General features: G+C 36.9%; 1 pseudogene; it reads left to right on the top strand.

The window, feature by feature from the left end:
- Zbtb26-ps1 (zinc finger and BTB domain containing 26, pseudogene 1) overlaps positions 1-19,944 on the top strand; it is a 60,348-nt pseudogene extending 40,404 nt beyond the window's left edge.
- The last annotated feature ends 4,284 nt before the right edge of the window (positions 19,945-24,228 follow it).

The following is a 24,228-nucleotide window of genomic DNA, read 5'->3' on the forward strand; positions in this document are numbered from 1 at the left end:
ATACCCTTTTCCCTTAGCATGAACCATCCCCACCTGGCTGGGAAGAAGGTCTCTGCAGATAGCCTTCAGTACTCTGACCCACAGTCCCTCTCAATATTAAGGATACTCTGTTATGCTTGCAGATAGGACCCTAGTATAAGTTTCTTTTGAGAGACTCCACCCAGCAGCTGACCAAAGTCGACGAAAAGAGACCCAGCGCTAAACAAAACAGATGGAAGTCTGAAGTGTGGAAGTTGTGTTAGAGCTAGGGAAAGGATTGAGGGACCCAGAAAGGATAGGAGCTCCACACAAAGACCCACACAGTCAACTTACCTGTATTCTTTGGAGCTCCCAGAGACTGAGCCAATAACCAAAGCAAATGCTTGGACTGCACTTAGGACCCCTGTACGTATGTACCAGAAACACAGCTTGGTCTCTTTGCCGGTCCCCCAGAAACTGGAGCAGGGGATATCCTAAACTCTGTTGTCTGCCTATGGATCTTGTTCCCTAACTGGGCTGCCTTGTCTAGCCTCGGTGGGAGAGGTTGTTCCTAGTCCTGTGGGGACTTTATATGTCTGGGTAGGTCTCTACCCAAGGGGAGAATGAATGAGAGCAGGGGATATGTGAGGGAAGAACTAGGAGGTGCGAAATGCTGCCATCAGGATTTAAAGTGAATAAATAAATACATTAATGGAAAAATATATGCATGTATCTCCATGTGATATATTAAGCACACACACACATAACCATGTGTTAAGTGTATAAAAATTTAAATATGTGCGTATATAATTTGAATATAGTTATACATGAAAATAAAAAATGAACTTGTGTAACATATGCAGAGTATGTAAGCTTTAACTTTGCCCATTGAAGTAGTATTTGTCTTTGTTGCTTTCCAATATAATCCAAACTAGTTAAAAGAAATATATAATTAATTCTCAATACCACTTCAGTGTAAGTATTAACTTACATATTTTACTATTTAAATAATACATAGAATTTATTACTAATGGTCAATAATTTGAAGCAGCTACAAAAGGTCAGCTGATAATATGGATGGACTGGGGTTTTATGTCACTTTCTACATTCAAGCAAACCATACACAGACACATAAAAACAAAAACATATTAATAAACATAACTATATTAACCATCTTCCAAGTATCTTGTGACTTAAATTGAACCTTTTGTGGTTATAGGAAGAGTATGCTTTCTTGTTATATTCTGATTTTCATTAAAAGGAGACACTGGTTTAGCAATTGATAGATAAAAAGATAGATAGATAGATAGATAGATAGATAGATAGATAGATAGATAGAAAGAAGACATAAAATTGAGAGGAAATAGTGGTGATGTGCTGATCTAGTTAAGGGTAGAATTAAAAGGAAGAAAATAATGGTTGTACTTGATCAAAACCTTTTAGATGTATGTGTGATATTTTCATTAATAAAAACCAATCAATATGTTGAACAAATAATGAGTTAAAGGAGAAACAATATAGCAATAAAACTAAAATTTAAAATAAAATGGTTGGTAGGTTCAACTACAAGGGAAATTAAAAAGAAATCATATTATTTTTATTACTATTACGAGCCAAGGTTTAGACTATGCTTTTCACAGGGAAGAAGGTTACAGTTTGAGAAAACAAATTTTATTAGATCTGAATTTCCACTGATAAATTTTAAGACCATCCTTTTCTAAAATTGTGGCAGGGATAGAGAGAAAGTTGCCTCTAAGTATAGGAAGAAAAGACTCAACTACATTTTATGTAGAAATTGATAGCAATAGTAAAATATTCCAAGTGTCAGGGGACTTCACCTGTCCCGAGTGTCCCAAATGTCCCACATGTCAGCTGTTAAGTCAACCCTAAGCAGCTTTAAAAGTAACATTAGAATGAGGAACAGTAACACGACCTTTACATTATTTTATTTTATGAGTATGATTTATAATTATGTTAGGCAGAGACTTGTGTGACTGGCTCTGTCTTAAATCAAATTAAATGTGACTTTGTGCAATAAACTTTCCTAACACAACACATGACATCAAGGTTAATTCAGAAAACAGAAATGAAGTGAAAAAAATCTATAAGAAATTTTAGTGAGCTGATGACAGATTTATTATTGCTAAAATTTGTTCATTTAACTTGAAGAAGAAAAAAGTAATCATGTAATGTTCCCTTTCAAATCCTCATGCATTTTATGAAATCATTGTTTTGAAAATAGGGTCTTACTTTAAATTTAGTTGAACTTTTAAGGACAGAAAAACCATAGCAAAAACAACTTTATTATGACCATAATCATCGTCATTATTATTATTATTATTATTATTATTATTATTATTGTTATTAATTGCTTGCTGTGATTTGAATTTTCATGACTGTGTATACTTGGGATTAAATCATCAAAAACAGAGAGAGATTTTATCCATGTAGTTTAGTAATATTTATAGTTTTTGTGTCTTTCATACTTTTGCTTTAAATTTCTCCATGAAATTGTTATGTCTATTTCTAAAAGCAATTTATTCTCCAAAGCATTATGTAAGCCTAAAGAGTAACTCATTATAAAGATTTTAAAAATAAAGGATTTCATAGGGCCTTCTGCCTGTAATGTTTCTTATTCACTAGAGTATGATAAGACTAATGATTAAGCAGTAAATTATCTTATATAAATGGAATTAACTAAAATAATATCTCAATACTATATCTGTTTTCATTTATCAGTGCAATGCAATTTATCTGGACATGTTAATTTAGACATAATAAAATTCATACTTTTAAAAAGTTTAATTACTCATATTTGCATGTGTTTATGATTTTGTGTGTGTGTGTGTGTGTGTGTGTGTGTGTGTGTGTGTGTGCTGTAGTCCCACAGAGGCTAGAAGAGGGAGTCAGATGCCTGGTACTTAGAATTACAGGAGACATCAAGCTACTGGCATAGGTGCTGCTAACTGAACTTGGGTCCTGTGAGTTGATATTTTTAATTCAAGAAACTTGTTTTTCAAAGTTTCAGTTGTTTTTGTGTTTGTTTTGGGCTGGGGCAGGTGCAAAGTTTCACCTTGTGACTCTACCTCACCAGAAACTACTCACTGTATAGAGCAGGCTAGTATCCATTTCACAAATATACACTTGTTTCTGTATCCCATGGATTATGATAGAAGGCGTGTACATGTACTTTTCTGTCTGGCTCCCATAGGTGCTTTGTTTATACATAAATAGTACTTTACATGCAATCTATAATTAATGCATTAATTTAAATTTGCCTCAAACAGTTTTTTTAACTGAATAGTTAATTTTCTCATTCAGTTTTATGTTGTTAAACTCAAGTGAAAGAAACATGAAATCAAACTTTTTCATACAATAACTATTGACATTTATGTTTTCTTTGACTTTTATTGGAGGATATTTTTTGTTTTTTACATTTTTTCATTAGATAGTCTAGGATGATGTCATACAGCTGAAGGCAGGTACAAGACAGAACAAGGCCTGTCATTGGATGAGAAGGAATGATGGGCGGGAGAAAAGTTTGAGGAAGAGGAGGAGACTGGAATGGAAGGAGACTGAAGAGGAAGCCACCAAGAGAACATGGAAGCAGATGTTAAAATTCCACTCTGTACCTTTACAGGTTGTTATGAATGTTCTTAAAGGATGGATGTGTATAGGGCTTTGTACATGTAGGTAGCCAATTATATCTTATCATTTGGATCAGAGGTTATTGTGTTGTGTGTTCTTTCTTGTGGCAATGTAAGTTTAAGAGAGTATGTGGCAGCTGGGACACTAAGCTGCCAAGGAATTGAGATGTTTATTTCTGCCATGGTAGCCACCTGTGTTGGGATGTGGATGGGTAGAGAGATTGTTGCCAGGCTCAGAGTGAGGACTTTGGCAGTGGTATATGGGATGGAGCAAAGCAGGTGAGAGGCTTTGCTGACTGAGATTAAGATATTTTTCATATATCTTGGGGAAATGCGGTGCCAGACCTAATGGGGGTAAAAGATAATCATTGTTTTTTTTTAATTTTACAGCAACAAGATATTATTTATTTACATTTTAAGTGTTATACCCTTCCCTGGTTTACCCTCTAGAAACACTCTATTCCATTCTCCTATCCCTGGTTCTATGAGGGTGCTCCCTTACCCACCCAAACACTTTCTCTGACCTCCCTGCCCTGACATTCCCCTGGGATGTAGGGCATCTAGCTTTCATGGAACCAAGGGCCTCTGCATCCATTGATGCCCAACAAAGCCACCCTCTGTTACATATGCTGCTGGAGCCATAGGTCCATCACTGTATAATCTTGGGACGGTGGTTTTGTTTCTGAGATATCTGAGGGGTCTGGTAGGTTGATATTGTTTTTCTTCTGATAAGGATGAAAACTCCTCAGCTCCTCAGCACTTTCTCGAACTCAGCCACTAAAGACCCTATCCTCACTTTAATGGTTGGCTGTGAGCATCCTACTCTGTATTTGTCATGGACTGACAGAACCTCTCAGGATACAGATATATCAGGTTCCAGACAGCATATACTTCTTGTCATCAGCAATATTGTCTGGGTTGGGTGGATGTATCTGTATAGGCTAGATCCCAGGTGGAACAGGCTATGAATGGTCATTCCTTCAGTCTCTGCTCCACACTTTGTCTCCATATCTCTCCCTATGAATATTTTTTGTTCTCCCTTCTAAGAAGGACTGAAGATCCACACTTTGGTCATCCATCTTCTTGAGCTTTATGTGGTTGGTGAATTGTATATGGATTTTCCAAGGTTTTGGTCTAATATCCACTTATCAATGAATGTATACCATGTGTGTTCTTTTGTGAATCGGATACCTCACTCACAATGATATTTTCTAGTTCAACCATTTGCCTAAGAATTTCATGAAATAATTGCTTTTAATAGCTGAGTAGTACTCCATTGTGTAAATTACCATATTTTCTATATCCATTCCTCTGTTGAAGGACATCTGTGTTCTCTCTGCCATCTGGCTATTATAAATAAGACTGCCATGAACCTAGTGTGGCATGTGTCCCTGTTATATGTTTGAGCATCTTTCATGTATATGCCCAGGAGTGGTATAGGTGGGTCCTCAGGTAGTACTATGGCCGGTTATCTGAGGAACCACCAAACTGATTTTCAGTGTGGTTGTACCACCAAGAATGATGGAATGTACCTCTTCCTCAACACCCTTGCCAGCATCTGTCACCTGAGATTTTTATCTTAGCCATTCTTACCAGTGTGAGGTGAAATTTCAGAGTTGCTTTGATTTGCATTTCCCTGATGACTGAGGATGTTGAACATTTCTTTAGGTCCTTCTAGGTGATTGGATATTCCTCATTTGAGAATTCTTTGTTTAGATATGTACCCCATTTTTAATAGGGCTATTTGATTCTCTGGAGTTTAACTCTTTGAGTTCTTTGTATGTATTGTATATTAACCCTCTATCAGATGTAGGATTGCTAAAGATCTTTTCACAATCTTTTGGTTGCTGTTTTGTTCTGTTGACAGAGTCCTTTGCCTTACAGAAATTTTGCAATTTTATGAGGTTCCAGTTGTCAATTCTTAATCTTAGAGCAAAAGCCCTTGGTGTTCTTTTCAGGAAAATTTCCCCTCTGCCCTTGTGGTCAAGGCTTCCCTACTTTTTCTTCAACCAGTTTCAGTGTATCTGATTTTATGTTGAGGTTCTTGATCTACTTGGATTTGAGCTGTGTACAAGGTGATAAGAATGGATCGATTTGCATTCTTCTAAATGCCGACTGCCAGTTGAAAAACCACCATTTGTTGAGAATGCTGTTTTTTTCCCCCCGCTGGATGTTTTTAGATTCTTTGTCAAAGATCAAATGACCCTGAGTGTTTGGGTTCATTACTGGGTCTTCAATTCTATTCCATTGGTTTACCTACCTTAGAAATTAAAGAATTTTTAGAATTAATGGAAATAAAGGCACAACATACCCAAACTTATGGGACACAATGAAAGCAGTGCTAAGAGGAAATTGCATAGCTCTGAGTGCCTCCAAGAAGAAACTGGAGAGAGCACAGTAGCAGCTGGAAAGCATGCCTGAAAGTTCTAGAAGAAAAAGAAAAAAATAAACCCAAGAAGAGTAGACAGCAGGAAATGATCAAGCTCAGGGCTGAAATCAACCAAGTAGAAACGAAAAGAACTATACAAAGAATCAACAACACCAGGAGCTGTTTTGTTTTTTGTTTTCTTCACAAAATCAACAACATAGATGAACCCTTAGAGTAACCAGAGGGCACAGAGAAAGTATCCAAATTAACAAATTCAGAAATGAAAAGGCAGACAGAGCATCAGAAACTGAGGAAATTCAAAAATGATCAGATCCTACTACACAAGTCAATACTCAACAAAACTAGAAAATCTGGATGAAATGGAGAATTGTACCAAAGTTAAATCAAGATCAGATAAACCATCTAAACATTACCATAACCCTTAAGAAATAGAGGCAGTCATTAAAAGTGTCTCAACCAGAAAAAAAAAAGCCCAGGACCACATAGGGTTTAGTGGAGAATTCTACAAGACATTCATAGAAGAATGAATAACAATACTCTGCAAACTATTCCACAAAATAGAAACAGAAGGAACACTATTCAATTTGTTCTATGAAGTCACATTGTGCTGATCCCAAAAACCACAGAAGGACCCAACAAAGAAAGAAGTTCAGACTAATTTAACTTATGAATATTGATGCAAAAAGAATAAAAATTTAAAAAACCAAATCCAAGAACATCAAAACAATGATTCATCATGACCAAGTAGGCCTCACACCAGGGATTCAGGGATGGTTTAATATACAGAAATCCATCAACTTAATCCACTATGTAAACAAAAGGGGGAAAAACACACATACAAGGTGATCTCATTAGATGCTGAGAAAACATTTGACCAAATTCAATACCCCTTCATGATAAAAGTCATGGAAAGAGCAGGAAGTCAAGGCCCATACCTAAACAAAGTAAAAGCAATATACAGCAAACCTGTAGCTAACATCAAGCTAAATGGAGAGAAACTTGAAACAAACCCACAATAATCAGGGACTAGACAAGGCTGCCCACTCTCTTTCTGCCTATTAAATATTGTACTTGAATTCCTAGCCAGAACAATTAAACAAGAACAAGATGTCAAAGAGATATACCAATTGAAAAAGAATAAGTCAAAATATCACTATTTGCAAATGATATGATAGTATAGTTAAGTGATCCCAAAAATTTCATCAGAGAGTTCCTAAACATGATAAACAACTTTGGCAACGTGGCTGGATATAAAATTAACTCAAACAATAATTAATAATTATTAATAATAATTTTATTATTATTACTTCAGTGCTTTCCTTATTTTTTGTTATGGGCTTTTTTGAATTTGATTTTCTGAGATAGAGTTTCTCTTTGTAGCCCTGGCTGTCCAAGAACCTATATATAGTCTCTCCAACAAAGCTGGTCTCAAATTCAGAGGTCTGCCTACCTTTGTCCCCTGAAGGCTGAAATGAAAGTTAGGTAGTATCACTTCCTGGCAGTGATTTCTTATATACATGTAAGTACGTTGTATATATATAATCTTTTTAAAAGATGCCAGGGCCCAGCCTTGACATCAAGGACTAGATATACATGGTAGGGAAATAAGAAAATACAACAGTTGTAGAAGCTGACAGGCTTGTTCATACAGTGAGACCTTTCTGAACTTGGGAGTCAGATTGCTTATTTAGTTGTGACTCAGCCCCTGTCTTTTTTTGAAACCATACAAGGAAGCTGACTTACAAAGTTCATGGGGCGGAAGGGGGTAAATGCTTCTCTTTTTTCCTGTGTCAACATTTTCATGTGATACAGAGAAGAACAGCGTTAGAACAGTAAAAAGAAACTATAACATCTCAAAAATAAAAATTTTATGACAAGCAGAATTTTTTTTATATCTCTGACCACCAGTCTCTGGTGAGATGAAGAGTCATTGGAGCTCTGTTTAGGAAATTTCCTCCTGTGCCAATGAGTTCAAGGCTCTTTCCCACTTTCCTTTCTATTAGGTTCAGTGTACCTGGTTTTATGTTGAGGTTCTTGATCCATGTGGATTTGAGCTTTGTGTGTGGTGACAAATATGAGTCTATTTTCCTTTTTCTATATACAGAAATCCAGTTAAACCAGCACCATTTATTGAAGATGCTTTCTTTTTTCCATTGTATATTTTTTGGCTTCTTTGTCAAAGAAAAAGTGTGTGTAAGTGTGTGATTTTGTTTCTGGATCTTAAATTCTATTCCACTGATCAACCTGTCTATTCCTGTACCAATACCATGTAGTTTTTATCAATATTGCTCTGTAGTAGAGCTTGAGTTTAGGGATGGTGATTCCACCAGCCTTTCTTTTGCTATCAAATATTTTCACTATTCTAGGTTTTTGGCCTTTCCAGGTGAATTTCAGAATTGCTCTTGCCTTGTCTTTGTAGAATTGTGTTGGAATTTTGATGGGGATTGCACTGAATCTATAGATTGCTGATCGTAGAATGGCCATTTTTACTATGTTAATTCTGCCAATCCATGTCCATGGAGGATCTCTTCATTTTCTGAGATCATCCTTGATTTCTTTTTTTTTTTTTTTTTTCTTTTTTCTTTTTCCGGAGCTGGGGACCGAACCCAGGGCCGTGCGCTTCCTAGGTAAGCGCTCTGCCACTGAGCTAAATCCCCAGCCCCCCCCCCCTTGATTTCTTTCTTGATAGATTTGAAGTTCTTATTATACGGATCTTTCACTTGTTTGGTTAGAGTTACCCCCAGATATTTAATATTATCTGTAGCTATTGTGAAGGAAGTTGTTTCCCCAATTTCTTTCTTGGCCTGCTTATCATTTGAATAAAGAAAATCTACTGATTTATTTGAGTTAATTTTATATCCAGCCAACTTGCTGAGGTTTTTTATCAGTAGGAGAAATTCTCTGGTAGAATTTTTGTGGTGGGCTATGTATACTACCATTTCATCTGCAAAGAGCAATACCTTAATTCTTTCTTGCCAATTTGTATCCCCTTAATTTCTTTACCAGTGCACTTATTGCTATGAATTTTCCTCTTAGCACTGCTTTCATTGTGTCCCATAATTTGGGTTTGGTGTATCAACATTTTCATTTAATTCTTTTAAATTAATTTTTAATTTCTTTATTTTATCCCTGACCAAATTTTCATTGAGTAGAGAGTTGTTCAGTTTCCACATATGTTGGTTTTCTGTTGCTTTTGCTGTTCCTGAAGATCAGCACTGAATCTAATAGAAGGGAAAGAGGGAAAAAGCCTTGAAATCATTGGTACAGGGGGGAATTTCTTAAAGAGAACTCCAATGGTCCAAGCTCTGATAAATGGGACCACATGAAAGTGGAAAGCTTTTGTAAGGCAAAGGACATAGTCAACAAAACAAATCAGCATCCTGTAGATTGGGAAAAATCCTTCAGTAACCCCATATCTGATAGAGGGCTAATATCCAAAGTATATAAAGAACTCAGGAAGTTAATTAATAAAAAAACCGAACAACCAAATCAAAAAATGGGATATAGAGGTAAACTGAATATTCACAACAGATGAATCTCAAACGGCTGAGAAGCACCTAAAGAAAGTTCAAAGTCCTTAATGATGAGAGAAATGCAAATCAAAATGACCCTAAAATTCCACCTTATACCTGTCAGAATGGCTAAGATCAAAAACTCAGGTAATAACACATGTTGGCTAGGATGTGGAGAAAGAGAAACACTAGACTATTGCTGGTAAGATTGCAAACTGGTACAACCACTCTGGCATTCCTCAGTAAATTGGAAATAGACCTACTTAAAGACCCAGCAATACATCTCTTGGAAATACACACAAAATATACCCAACCATGCCACAGGGGCACATGTTTTACTATGTTCATAGTGGCCTTATTTATGATAGCCAGAAGCTAGAAACAACCCAGGTGTTGCATGACAGAAGAATGGATACAGAAAATGTAGTTCATTTACACAATGGAATACTACTCAGCTATTGTTGCCGTAATTATTTAAAAATGGCATCTTTTATCCTACAATAGTGCTGGCACCATAGGGCCACTTGACATCTGCGGAGTACCTTCAGTCAGAGGCAGCAGTTCCAGTTTTGCACTATGCCAAATTACTTCTAACTAGCCTCCAGCCCCAGCAGTCTGTCGGTCCCCATTGCTGCTCTCTCCCAGCAAGGAACTCTCTGGTCCCAGCTACTCAGTAAAATCAGGACACTAGAGGTCCCGCAGTGGCTGCCCTATCATGGCCACTTGTCATGGACTCTGCCTACATGCCCAGCAACCGGCCCCTGGTAGTTATAGTTTAAACTTCGAGCAACCTGTGCTAATCAAGACTCAATATCATGTAATTTAGCAACCACATTTATATGTTTAATTCTCAAGTCACAATATGTCTATACAATAAACTCACAACCAATTGATAAAGATATATACTTCCCAGCCTAGATAAGATAAATTGTTTTATAGAAATCCATCCCTTAAGAAATATTCATAACTACCGGTGACCTTTTACAACTACATGGATCTGGGCCATCCTTTTCTGCTTTAATCTTGGTTCTTTCCCTTTTTTCTCCTCTCTCCTGTCTTACAAAAATTTTGTCCCCACCTTATCTTTTAACTGTCCAATCATGGGCCTTTTCCCATTCTGTGCCAGCCCTCAGCTGTATAACCTACAAGATATTAAGAACACAGGCATCCTGAGTTTTGCATGGAAATGGATGGAACTAGAAAATATCCTGAGTGAGGTAACTTAGATCCAAAAGTACATGCATGGCATTTTCTCAATAATAAGTGGATAATAGCAAAAAAAAAAAAAAGAGAGAGAGAGAGAGAGAGAGAGAGAGAGAGAAAGTACAGACTACCCAATATACAGTCCATAAAACTCAAAAAGGTCAACAAGCTGAAGGGCCCAATTGGGGACACCTCAGTCCCACTTGGGAGTGAGAAGAAAGCTTCCACAGGAGAGAGGGAGGAAGGAACAGGGGAGGAAAGGGGATAGGGAGTGGGAAGAGGGGAACATGATCTGGTATTGGGTGGGGGAAAAGGGCTGAATGTCTGAGTGCCAGCAGAAAGAATGGAAACAGGCAGCCTCTGGAGGAAGGAAGTTTGCAGGACACTTCAGAATGTACCAGAGACCTGGGAAGTGAGAGAATCTCAAGAGTCAAAGGGCAGCACCCTACATGAAATGCTCTATACTGGTATTGAGCCAACCTCCAGGAAAAAGACAGGGCATCAAGTGTAGGATGGTGTTGCTATCCCACAGTCAAAACTCTAACCCATTATTCTTCCCATCTGAAGGAAATGTAGGCATCTAAATGGAGAAGAGCAGTGACAACCCAAAGTGTGGTTCAGGTCCAGGGGAGGCCCAAGACCTCATAACATTACTGAGGCTATGAGGCACTCACAAAGAGGTGTCTATCATGTCTGCCTTCCAAAAGACCCAACAATCATCTTAAAGAGTCAGATGCAATTATGTGCAGTTAACCAATGAAGCTGCTAACCCCTCTGGTTGAATTCTGGAAAAGCTAGAGGAAGCTATGGAGGATGGCCACCCTGTAGGAGGACCAGCAGTATCAGTTAACATGAACATCCGAGATCTCTCTGACATCAAACAGGCAGCATATACTAGCTGAGATGAGGCCCACAATACATATACAGCAGAAGATTCCCAGGTTTGGATTCAGTCAGAGAAGATGCACTTAACCCTCCAGAGACTGGAGGCCCCAGGGAATTTAGAGATCTGGTTGAGTGGGTGAGGTAAGGACATCCTCATGGAGACGCCAAGGAAGGGGGGTTGTCAGGGAGAATGTACGGGATGTGGAACAGTTGGAAGGTGGACCAGGAGGGGAATAAAATATGGAATGTAAAATAAATAATAATGAAAGATAACATATATGTTTTTGAGTAACAAAACCAAGGACTTTATCATTGAGGTTTTATCATTGACCAGTAGTTATAATTACTTTATTTCTTTCTGTGTTTCTAAGCTTACATAAGGTAAATTACTCCTCTGCTTTAAAATTAATGAATAGTTACACAGAGACACAGTGTTATGCAAAGTAAACAAGAACAATTAGTAACGATAGGAGGGCAAGCTTAATCTAAGATAATGGCACTATTTGAATATCAGCAGGAAAATAGTCAGAAAAGGTGGTTAATAGATATGCAATTATGCCAGAAAAAAGATTGAGAGAATTGAAGCAAGGCATCAAAACACTTTTAACTTCAGCAGAAATAGACATGATAAAATTGAGATAGTTGTAGCAGTGGACCATTATGAAAAGTCCAGTATTTTAAAATCTGATTACAAATGTATCTTTTGTATGTACAAACTATTCATGCACTAAAACTTTCAATTTGTGTTGCTTAATATATTTATAAAGAGAACAGTACAGATGTAATGTACTAATATTCCTCCGGGCAAACCTCAAAAAGAGATTCATACCTGCTAATTATTATACTGTAATCTTCATTGCTATAATATCTTAAAAACTTATTTAAAATTTCAAGGCATCATTTTAAATTGTATTGTTTAGTCCAGGCTGGACTTACACTTGGAATGCTCCTGCCTCTGCCTCTTTCAGCAAATCCTACCAGAGTATGCCACCATAACTAGTAGAAATTGACCCATCCTTATTGCCCTGGACAAAGCTCAAGTCCAAGTGGGTCAAGGAACACCACATAAAACCAGATACACTCAAACTAATAGAAGAAAGATGGGGAAAGAATCTCAATCACATGAAAACTGGGGAAATTTTCCTGAAAAGAACACCAATGGCTTATGCTCTAAGATCAAGTATCGACAACTAGAACCTCATAAAATTGCAAAGTTTCTGTAAAGCAAAAGACACTGTCATTAGGACAAAATGGCAACCCAAAAGATCTTTAGCAACCCTACATCCAAAAGAGGGCTAATATCCAATATATACAAATAACTCAGAAAGTTACACTCCAGAGAATCAAATAACACTATTAAATAATGGGGTACAGAGCTAAACAAAGAATTCTCACCTGAGGAATATCGAATGGCCGAGAAGGACCTAACAAAATGTTCAACATCCTTAGTCATCAGGGAAATGCAAATCTAAAGAACCCTAAGATTCATTTTCACCTCAAACCAGTGAAAATTGCTAAGATCAAAAACTAGGTGACAACAGATGCTGGCAAGGAGGTTGAGAAAGAGGATCACTCCTCCATTGTTGGTAGGATTGCAAGCTGGTAAAACCACTCTGGAAATCAGTATGGAGGATCTTAAGTAAGTTGGATATAATTCTACCTGAGGACCCAGCTACACCATTCCTAGGCATATACCCAGAAGATGTTCCAACATAAAACAAGGAGACAAGCTCCAGTATGTTCATAGCAGCCTTATTTATAATAGCCAGAAGTTGGAAAGAATCCAGAGGAATTCAATAGAGGAATGGATATGGAAAATGTGGTACATTTACATAATGGAGTACTTCTTAGCCAATAAAAACAACGACTTCATGAGATTCATAGGCAAATGGATGGAACTAGAAAATAACATCCTGAATGAGGTAACCCAATCACAAAAAACAAGACAAACAAAAAATAAAAAAAAACAGAAACAAAACAAAACACAATAAAAATCCATGGTATGCATTCACTGATAAGTGTGTATTAGCCCAAAAGCTTGAATCACCCAAGATACAATCCACGGACCACAGGAACCACAAGAAGAAGGATGACCAAAGTATGGATGGTTCAGTTCTTCTTAGAAGGGGGAACAAAAATTTTGATAGGAGGAGATATGGAGAAAAAGTTTGGAGCAGAGACCGAAGGAATGGCCATTTAGAGCTCCACTTGGGGATCCAGCCTACATACATAAAGCCACCAAACCCAGTCAGTATTGCTGAAGCCCTTGTCATCACATGCTGACAGGAGCCTGAAATAGCTGTCTCCAGAGAGGCTCTGCTAGAGCATGGCAAATACAGAAGCTAATGGTAACAACTAACCATTGAACTGAGAATGAAGTTCCCATTGTAGGATTAGAGAAAGGATTGAAGGAGCTGAAAGGGTTTCCAACCCAATAAGAATAATAGTACCAACCAACCAGAGCTCCCAGGAACTAAACCACAATCCAAAGTGTACAGGTGGACAGACCCATGTCTCTAGCTGCATATATAGCAAAGGATGTCTTTGTTGGGCATCAAGGAGAAAAGAAGCTCATGGTTCTGCCAAGGCTAGACAGCCCCCTGGCCAGTGTAGGGGAAATCATGGCAGGGAGGGGGGAAGATATGGGTGGTTGTAGGGGGGAACACCCTTATAGAAGAAGACGGAGGAGCAAACTTACCTATGAAATACTTCATGAGGATGCTTCTCATACCCAACACTGTCACTTTATTTAAAAACCATTTAAAATATTATTATTAATATAAGTTGAGACTAGATATTGTACTAGACTAAACTTTATTTTTTAAAATTCCCTATATAGTAAAAAGGTAGCCTTTTCACAAAAATATTTATTGTGGTTAATCCTTTTTCACAGTTTCTATACCTCACCACATCATTCTATCCCTATTGTTGCCTAAAGTTTTCTACTTCTAGTATTTTCCCCATTCTACTTTTGTTATTAATGACCTATCTCCTTTCCCTTTAGGTATCTTCCAGAGTCATGACCCTTCTTTAATTAGCTTTTATAAGGATATTAAGCTAAATATTAAATCTAAAGATTCAATGATAGACTACACATAATAAATGAAAGTGAGGTGTGTTGCTTTCTGGACCTTAATGTTCATTTATGGTGATTCTCCCTCTGTTCTCAGTTCCATTGATATTCTCAGAAATATCATAGTTTTACTTACTTTTACAGTTGAATAAAATCACTGTGAGTATCTGCACAATATTTTCACTACCAGTTTATCAGTTTGGTAAATCCTTCAAACTAGTATTAAAAATATATTTTGGAACTTATCTAGCTAAAGAGGTGCAGGGCTTCTGAAAAAAAAAGTTTAGAAGCCTGAATAATTAAATTGAGAAAGGTGCTATAAGAAGGAATTACCTTCTACATTCACAGATTGGTAGAGTTAATAATTTGAAAATAACTATTCTACAAAAAGAAATTAACACATTCAATGCAGTTGCAACCCAAATCATTGACCTGTTTTTCACAGAAATTGAAACCTAAAGTGAAATTTATATGGAAATGAAAAAACATATAAAACCAAAACAACCTTGAGTTAACAAATAATGCTGGATGCATAGCATTACAGGTCTCAACTTATTCTATAGAATCTTTGTAAGAAAAACAGGATGGGGGCTGGAGAGATGGCTCAGTGGTTAGGAGCACTGACTGCTCTTTCAGAGGTCCTGAATTCAATTCCCAGCAACCACATGGTGGCTCAAAACCATCTGTAATGAGATTTAATACCCTTCTTCTGGTGTGTCTGAAGACAGTTAAAATGTATAGTATACCTAAAATAAAAAAATAATTCTTAAATAAAAAAGAAAAACAGGATGGTACTAGTGCAGAAATAAGTACATAGACCGGTGTGATTCAAAAGAAGATATTTAATGAACGTATTCAAGTATATGTAAGTACGGCTATTTTATCTTTCACAAAGGTTCCAAAAATATATACCCAAGAAAAAAAACATCCTAATCAAATGCTATTGAGAAAAATATATGTTTAAATATAGAAGAAGAAAACACATTCTTAACTCTCATCCTGTAGAAAATTAGAATGCAAATAAATTAAAGAGAGAATGTAAAACCCATGACTCTGAAAATTATGAGAGAGATTGCATTGCATGGTGTATAATTAGGTAAGGCTTTCTAACTAGGTCTCAAGTCATTTAGAAAATATGGCCAACAATTGATAAATAGAACTTCATGGAATAGCTGCTTTTGTACAGCAATAGAAACAGTTTAGTTACTAGAGAGCTTACAGTAGAAAATAGTATCCGGAAGTTGTACATTCAACAGATAAATAAAGTGTTAAACATGCAAATAATTCAAAGTTCAAAACACTGAAAATATCACAACAGATTTAAACAGTTCTCAAATAGTAAATACAAATGGACAATCAATATTATCATCCTGTGTGAGGTAACCCAATCACTGAAAAACACACATGGTATGCACTCATTGATAAGTGGCTATTAGCCCAAATGCTTGAATTACCCTAGATGCCTAGAACACATGAAACTCAAGACTGATGATCAAAATGCGAATGCTTCACTCCTTTAAAAGGGGAACAAAAATACCTTTGGCAGAGAATAGAGAGGCAAACATTAAAACAGAGGCAGAAGGAACACCCATTCAGAGCCTGCCCCACATGTGGCCCTTACATATACAGCCACCCAATTAGACAAGATAGATGAAGCAAAGACGTGCAGGCCGACAGGAGCTGGATGTAGATCTCTCCTGAGAGACACAGCCAGAATACAGCAAATACATTGGCGAATGCCAGCAGCAAACCCGTGAACTGAGAACGAGACCCCCATTAAAGGAATCAGAGAAAAGACTAGAAGAGCTTGAAAGGGCTTGAGACCCCCTATGAACAACAATGCCAACCAACCAGAGCTTCCAGGGACTAAGCCACTACCCAAAGACTATACATGAACTGACCCTGGGCTCCAACCTCTTAGGTAGCAATGAATAGCCTAGTAAGAGCACCAGTGGAAAGGGAAGCCCTTGGTCCTGCTAAGACTGAACCCCTAGTGAACGTGATTGTTGGGGGGAGGGCGGTAATGGGGGGAGGATGGGGAGGGGAACACCCAGATAGAAGGGGAGGGGGAGGGGCTAGGGGGATGTTGGCCCAGAAACCGGGAAAGGGAATAACAATCAAATGTAAATAAGAAATTCTCAAGTTAATAAAGAAAAAAAGAAAAAAAAGTATTCAATATCATTCGCTGTCCGACAAATGTAAGCTATAACTTCTCTGAGATTCCATCTAAACTCACCATCAAGAAATCAAAGGACAACAATGCAAGTAAGGAAGTAGATAAAGAAAAAATCATAATACTCTTTGAGCAAATGAAATTCATTGCATACACTATACAAATTAATACGACATTACTTAAAAATCCTTGAAAGTGTACTCCAAAAACAAGTGCTATTTCATAAGAAAGTAGGTACCTTCCTAATTTAGGTACATTTCCTAATACCTATATTTAAATTCCATTTAATTACCTTTGGAATTTCCATAGACCATTATCTAGCACATTATCAAGTTTCCATCACTTTAAAAATGTACACGAGCTATAGCTTTAATTAATTTTATTTAGTTATGAATTTGATGTGTACAGGAATATTTGAGCCATGGTGTTTATGTATAATGACTGTATCCATATTTATTTCTACTCTTTTATACTATACTTTATCTATAATTACACCTACACTTACAGTTATACCTATACCTTCTTTGTATCTATACCTGTACTATATATATATGTATATATATATGTATATATCATCTATATATCAGTCTCTGTCATCTATATCCTATCAATCATCTGTCTACCATCTATTTATATTACTACTATTGATATCAATCCTGTATAAACTATGAGAAGAAATTTCTAAGTGTATAGTAGATATAGAAGTCAGTCATGATTATTATTCTGTTTCACAGATGTTTAACGGTGATATTAAATTTGTACTAAAAAATAAATATTGTGAAGAGAATTTTATGGAAAACCGTTATATGCTTATCCACTTTGGAAGGTAGAAAGTGCAGTATTGTTTGTTTGTCCATTTTGGCAGAGACAGTTCTTCCCACTTTAGTCTAAGCTGTCTTTGAAATCATTATTAACTGAAAACTTTAAACTTGCAACCCTTAGGCTTTATGATAGTAGGTATGTGCCACATACACCATAACTTTTATCTATTTTTTGTAAGTAATTTAGAAAAAGAAAACATTGAGCTCAGATTATTCCATTCATTTATCTTAAAAACATATCTAATGATTGTATCATCAATAAAACATATAGAAAAAGATTTGTAAATGATTTACTTATGATTTATAGCGAACAAGTCATTAAATTACTACTTTACTGAAAATTTACTAAGCCTGGAGCCCCAAGGGACCAGAACTCCTGGCTTTGCGAGATCCAGATGATGGCCATTTCCCAGGGTCTGTAAGTTTGTAGGTGACCTTAGATCCGGTCTCTGGAAATGAAGTTCCCGTGGGGACGAGGATCTGCTCCAACCGGCCCTGGGATGGGAGCCAAAGATCTGGTCTAGGTACCTGAACTCTTGAACCATTGAACTGGCTCATGCTGCATTCTACCCTTTACCCCTTCCTGAATCTGCAGTGTAGTCTCAGGATGCCCCAGGGACCACCTCCTGGAACCCTCTACATAGGGCCCTGTAGCTGGTCAAGAAGCCAGAATCTGGCATTTTATAAAAAGTGCTGTAGTTGAGGCCGGCCGAAAATTGAACAGCAGGAAAGAGCCAAGGCAAGGCCTTTAGTGTCAAGCACAAGACTACTGGGTAGCCACAGGCAGCTGTCCAGCGTAAGCACTGGGCATGCAAATGTGGAGATCAGTCTAATCATCATGGCATGTGGGCCATGAGAAGGTTTGGCATCATAGAAGAGCACTGAAAAAGAAGGTCTGCCAACATGTCTGAAAGATCCTTCACTTCAAGTTTGAAAATCATGGAGATTCAAGGTTACCAAAGATTAACAATTTAAAAGAAGAGAATAATTTTTTTTTGGTGTTGCAGTTCTTATAGATGATGTTGAGGTGCAGGAGCATAAAATTTTTTTTGGTGCATTTTCTCACTTCTTAAGAGACCAATTTTTGGGGTTGGGGATTTAGCTCAGTGGCAGAGCGCTTGCCTAGAAAGCACAAGGCCCTGGGTTCGGTCCCCAGCTCTGGAAAAAAAGAAAGAGACCAATTTTTACTTAATGATTCTTGAGAGGTGAAAATGTCCATATTACAGAATTCTGATGTGGGGAGACAATTGCTCTTATCCTGTTATAGTGGTGTGCCCAAATTCCCTGAGATAGAAATGGTAAATTAATTAACTGCTGAGAGTTTTCTTCAGATGAGCCACATTGTAGAATGGTGCACACAGACACTGAGAAAGTTTATAAAGACAAAGCAACCAGTGGATAATAAATAGGGAACTGAACCACAGAGAGCTTTTCTCCAGTTGAAAGAACAGCAGGGAGATGCCAGATGCTCTTCAAAACAGGACTTACCTTGTATTCATCCACCTGAAGAAAGTATGGATTTGGAGTTCAGTAATATTCAGATTGTTAAGGTAGAATTTGCTGGGGATATATCAGAAGATAGAAGTAAAATAGATCAGAACCAGTACATATGTTCTGAACCCTCTGTCTTACATTTATCAGAGACTCAGCACTCCCTGATAAACTCAACTGTGGAAAACAGAGTTAATGAACTAGACCAGAGCCATCTCCAAAATTACACTTTTTCTTACACAGGCAATGATGACATCACCATGACCTCAAAAGATGTCTTTGGGCCTAATATTCGAAGTGTAAACAAAGACTTACAGTGGCATCAGCAGTACCCAAAGTGTGTCAGGATTCTCTGTCTCCAGCAGAACTTTGCCAACCATTTAAAAATGCACAAACTCTTTATGTGTCTACTCTGAAGCAAGACTTTCACTGAAAAAGACAATTTTCATTGACACATTCCAGTGTAAAATCTTTGGGAAAACCTTTTCTCAGAAGTGTTCCTTAACCTTCACAGTGGAGATAAGCCCCAGAAATGTAACTATTGTGACATGGTTTTTTTCACATAAGCCAGCGTTGAGGAAACACCTTAAAGAGCTGCGTGGCAAAAACAGCTTTGATAATGCCAATGAGAGGAATGTACAAGACCTCACAGTGGATTTTGACTCTTTTGCATGTACGACAGTCACAGACTATAATTATCAGCCACAACTGGATGCAACACGGGTCCTGGATGCAGGTAAACTGACCCAAGCTGTCCTCAGCTGAAGGAGTGACAGTACATGTGTAAATTGAACAGGGCTCAGTCCTGACAGCCAGAGCTAACAGAGTATGGCAATAGTCTCTGAGCTGTTTTAGGAGTCACTTGGTAGTTTCTTCTACAAAGCCGCCAATCGGGTGGTAGTGAGTTGAAGTCCTAGCAGACTAGGTGACTCCCCTCTGCAACAGTTTTGCTTTCCTTTGACTCCCTCCTGCTTCTTTTTGGAGTTATTGAGCCTGTGATGTCTGTTCTCCTTTCCTAATTCCATTTGTCTACCTAGGGTTGATATATGTCTCAGACAGACACTATTTTAATTTTTTTACGAAGCGTATTCTCAAGGTACCAACAAACAACATTATCTATGTCCTACTAATAAATGCTGTATTTAGGAAAATTAATATTTTTCCTTGGTGGGAAAATGAGGCTAGGATAGATGATGATACTGCTGTGATATGTGATAGAGTTTCTGTTTGTCTACTATGATTCATCCAAAGCTGATGAGTGAATCTGCTATCTGCCATTTTTACTTTTTAGGAACTGATATGGAGAAGTACATGGGTTTGTATTTTAAATACTAATAACCCATTGAAATTTCCTTATAGCCCAGAATATAATTTTTGAGCATCTTCTGCAGATACGTAGGGACTGCCATGGGGAGAATAATCAGTAAATGATAGAAATATAATACATGGAAATATAGTACATGGAAGGCTTCCTAAGTATTATGACCTAATAAGAGGCCAGCTGCTTACATATATATCTTGTTGATGCTCTTGTAATTAGAAGTGCTTTAGGCATATTTACCTGAAGTAAAGAATAATGGACTATGTTGTAGTCTAAACTATGTCTTTACATAAGAAAGGTGTGTTTAGCCATAACCTGTCCAGTATAGAGTTAATGTTTCTGGTCTTTGCTTTTCACCTGTACCTTCACCTTGGAAATTGATGAAAAAATTAAATGTGATACAGAGGAACTACCAGAATTTTTGCATTTATATAGTCTTAGAGATACATAGTATACTGTCCACTTTTGCTATTTTTGATAGTTCGTCTGTCTTTAAGGATGGAAAATACAATTCATTATCCTGAAGTAAATTTTAGACATTAGTTTGAGTCCAAGGGTTACAATGAGGTGATTGCTGGAGAACTTAGAGACTCTTGAAAGATTGCTTATACTATCTCTGTTGTTTGAAATAGGGACATTTAGAGCCAAACAGGTAACCTGGCCACCATTAGCCCAAATACACCTGACTAAATGTGAATCACTATCCCCAATACATCTCTTCTACTATACCCTGGTTTTAACAGATGGGAACAATAACACACTAATAGTTTCCTGTTTTGTTTCACCATTGTATATCTATCACTTTTGGTTTTCAGAGATAGCCAAAAAATTGTGAACAAAATGTCACAGAAGGATTTGTGAGAATTACTTTTTAAACTTTATTTTACTTTGGTGACTTGTGCCTGCAATCTCAGAATTTACAAAGTTCCTGGAGGGTTGCCTGGGCTATAGAGTAAGACCCTCCTTCTAAAGGTTTAAATAAATATAATTATTTTATGGTAGTGGTGCTGGAAGTTGAACACAGTGCTTCATAGGTACTAGACAAGCACTGTTCCACTTAAGAACATTCCTAACCTGTTAACTGTTTTTAGCTAGATGAATATTATACTATTTCTAAATGACTGACTAGTTTGACTATTAAGGGAAGGGGAAATCCAAATAATGTGAAAATGATCCAAATATGAAACTGATTTTGTCTAAGAAACTTTATTTCCACCAGACTTTTGTTTTTATTTTTAAACTATGAGAGTACATGAACAGAAAATTAAAAAAATTAAAATTAATTTATGTATAGACATGATCAATATATTTACACATAGCTCAGATTTAAGGTATAATTTCTACCAAATATTTAAATTGAGTACAATCAGCTACTATGACTGCTAGGTACTTTATGCCCAATATCAATCAATGCATGGCCTAATAATGTTTCCTAGAATTCTGAATTTTTTATGATTTATCCAAAGAGCACCAATTCTATGCAACAATGGGATTCTACTCATCCAATGTTTTAAATATTTTCTTTGAACATCATTTTAAAACGGTGGGGCTCCATACACTTATTCTTGTCCAATTATTGTTCATAGTTTGAAGATTAAAAATAGCAGGGATTCAAATAATACTGATCTCTCTGGTTGATTGGAGGCTATTACTTGATATATTCTAGTCACTCTGAAGTCTCTTTTTTTTTGCCCATTTTTTAATGCTGAGAGTTTGAAACCAAGTCCTCATGCATGTTAAGCATGTGCTCTAGCACAGATCTACTCCCACAGCCTCATGAAATACTAGCAAAAAAACTGGAATTGACAGGTATTGTGTTATATTCTGAGTATGAGAGGTAAGATTGCTGTGGTCCCTTTTCTTATAGGACTTTCAGTGCCAAGTGATTTAGAAAGATGAAGTCTCAAGTCTATGTCCTAATGAGAATAAATTTGCCTTGTTTTCATTCAGCATTTAAAAGAGTGGTTCTCAACCTGTGAGTCTTGACCCTTTGGGGAAGTGGGAGTGTCAACTGACCTTTCACTAGTGTTGCCTAAACTAAGACCATGGGAACTTTTTGTTTATATTATGATTTAGTTACATTATGATTCATAACAGTAGCAAAAATGCACCTATGAAATAACAAAAAAAAATATGATTGGGGTGACCACAGCATGAGGAACTGTATTAAATGATCATAGTATTAGGAAGATTGAGAACCACTGACTTAAAATTGACTTTCTTAGGTTTTTCTCTTAGTAAAATTTTTGGTTCTATTTGAAAACCACTTGACTAATTTGTGATCTCCTCCTTTTCTTGGCTAGAGAGGTCTTATTTTTTGCATAAGATATTTAATTTTGGTGGGACACGGGCCCTTTGCTTACATGTTTCTCAGGTTTAAAAACAAAGAGAAAGCACATATATTTTATCGTAGAAGAAGGTTTTTAACATTAGAGATTATAAGGGGCAGGGGTGAACTTTAGTTACTCAGTATTTGGTTTGGTTTGGTTTTCTTTTTCTATATTTTTTTTGAGGCAGGATTTTACTATGTATCCTTTGCTGCCTCTGCCTCTTGAGTGCTGGGATCAAAGATATGTACCATCATGCCAGTGTGTTGTAAGGATTTCTAGGAAAACTTCAAAAGGAAGAAGGTTTTCTTTATTATAGTTTGGTGGTTTGTTCATTTTTAATTACTGTTAATTGTTTATTATTTAATATGAAAACAAACTCCAAATTGAAGTGGCTTTGAGGTAAATCAGGTGTGATTATGCATCAGTTTAAAAAATGTGAAATGTCTCCTTTTCTAAACTATTGTCCTAAACAAACAACTTAGAACATTTTAATTTCAGCTTATAAATGGCTATTCTAAATCTGTTGTATGTTAGACATACTTTGAATACCTCTTTACTTAATGGGGAAGTTTCCTTAATAAAAGATTCACAATTTAAAAAATGCTGAGAATGTAATTTTATGTAGTCTTAAAGAAGACAGAGGGATCTGAAGAGAGAAGATGAAGAAGAAAACAATTCTATGATAAAAGAAAGAAGCAAAAAGATTTCTGAGTTTTGTGTTAATTACCATATATCTAATAGATCTAATAGATCTAATAGATTTCAAAATATTTTGTTGTTATTATTTATTTATTTATTTATTTATTTGTTATAAGATGTGTCTCGTGTGGGTATGTACATGTGAGTAAAGTGGCCCATGTAGACCTGAGAATGGCAACATGTCTTTGGAAATAGAATTTTAGGGATTCGTGAGTCACCAGCAGTTAGTGTGAATCTTCTGCAAGTGCAACACATTCTTATCCTCTGGACTATTCCTTGATGCCTAAAAGAAGCTCCAAAAGGATAAAATATTTAATCATTTGTTTTGTAATCAAGAAAAACCAAGACACTGTCACAGATGCCAAGAAGTGCTTGCTGACAGCTGCCTGATACAGCTGTCTCATGAGAGGCTCTACCAGAGCCTGACAAATACTGAGGTGTATGCTCACAGCCAACCATTGAACTTAGTACAGGGCCCCCACTGGAGGAGTTAGAGCAGGAACTGAAGGAGCTGAAGGGCCTTGCAACCTATAAGAAGAACAACAATATCAGCTAAGCAGGTTGCCCAGAGTTCCCAGGGACTAAACCACCAACCGAAGAATACACATGGAGAGACCCATGGCTCCAGCCACATATGTAGCAGAGAATGGCCTTGTTGGACATGAATGGGAGGAAAGGCCTTTGGTCCTGGTAAGGCCTGATGCCCCAAGATAGGGGAATGCCCGT

Source organism: Rattus norvegicus, chromosome 2 (genome assembly GCF_036323735.1).
Source record: "Rattus norvegicus strain BN/NHsdMcwi chromosome 2, GRCr8, whole genome shotgun sequence".
Classification (NCBI taxonomy): Eukaryota; Metazoa; Chordata; class Mammalia; order Rodentia; family Muridae; genus Rattus; species Rattus norvegicus.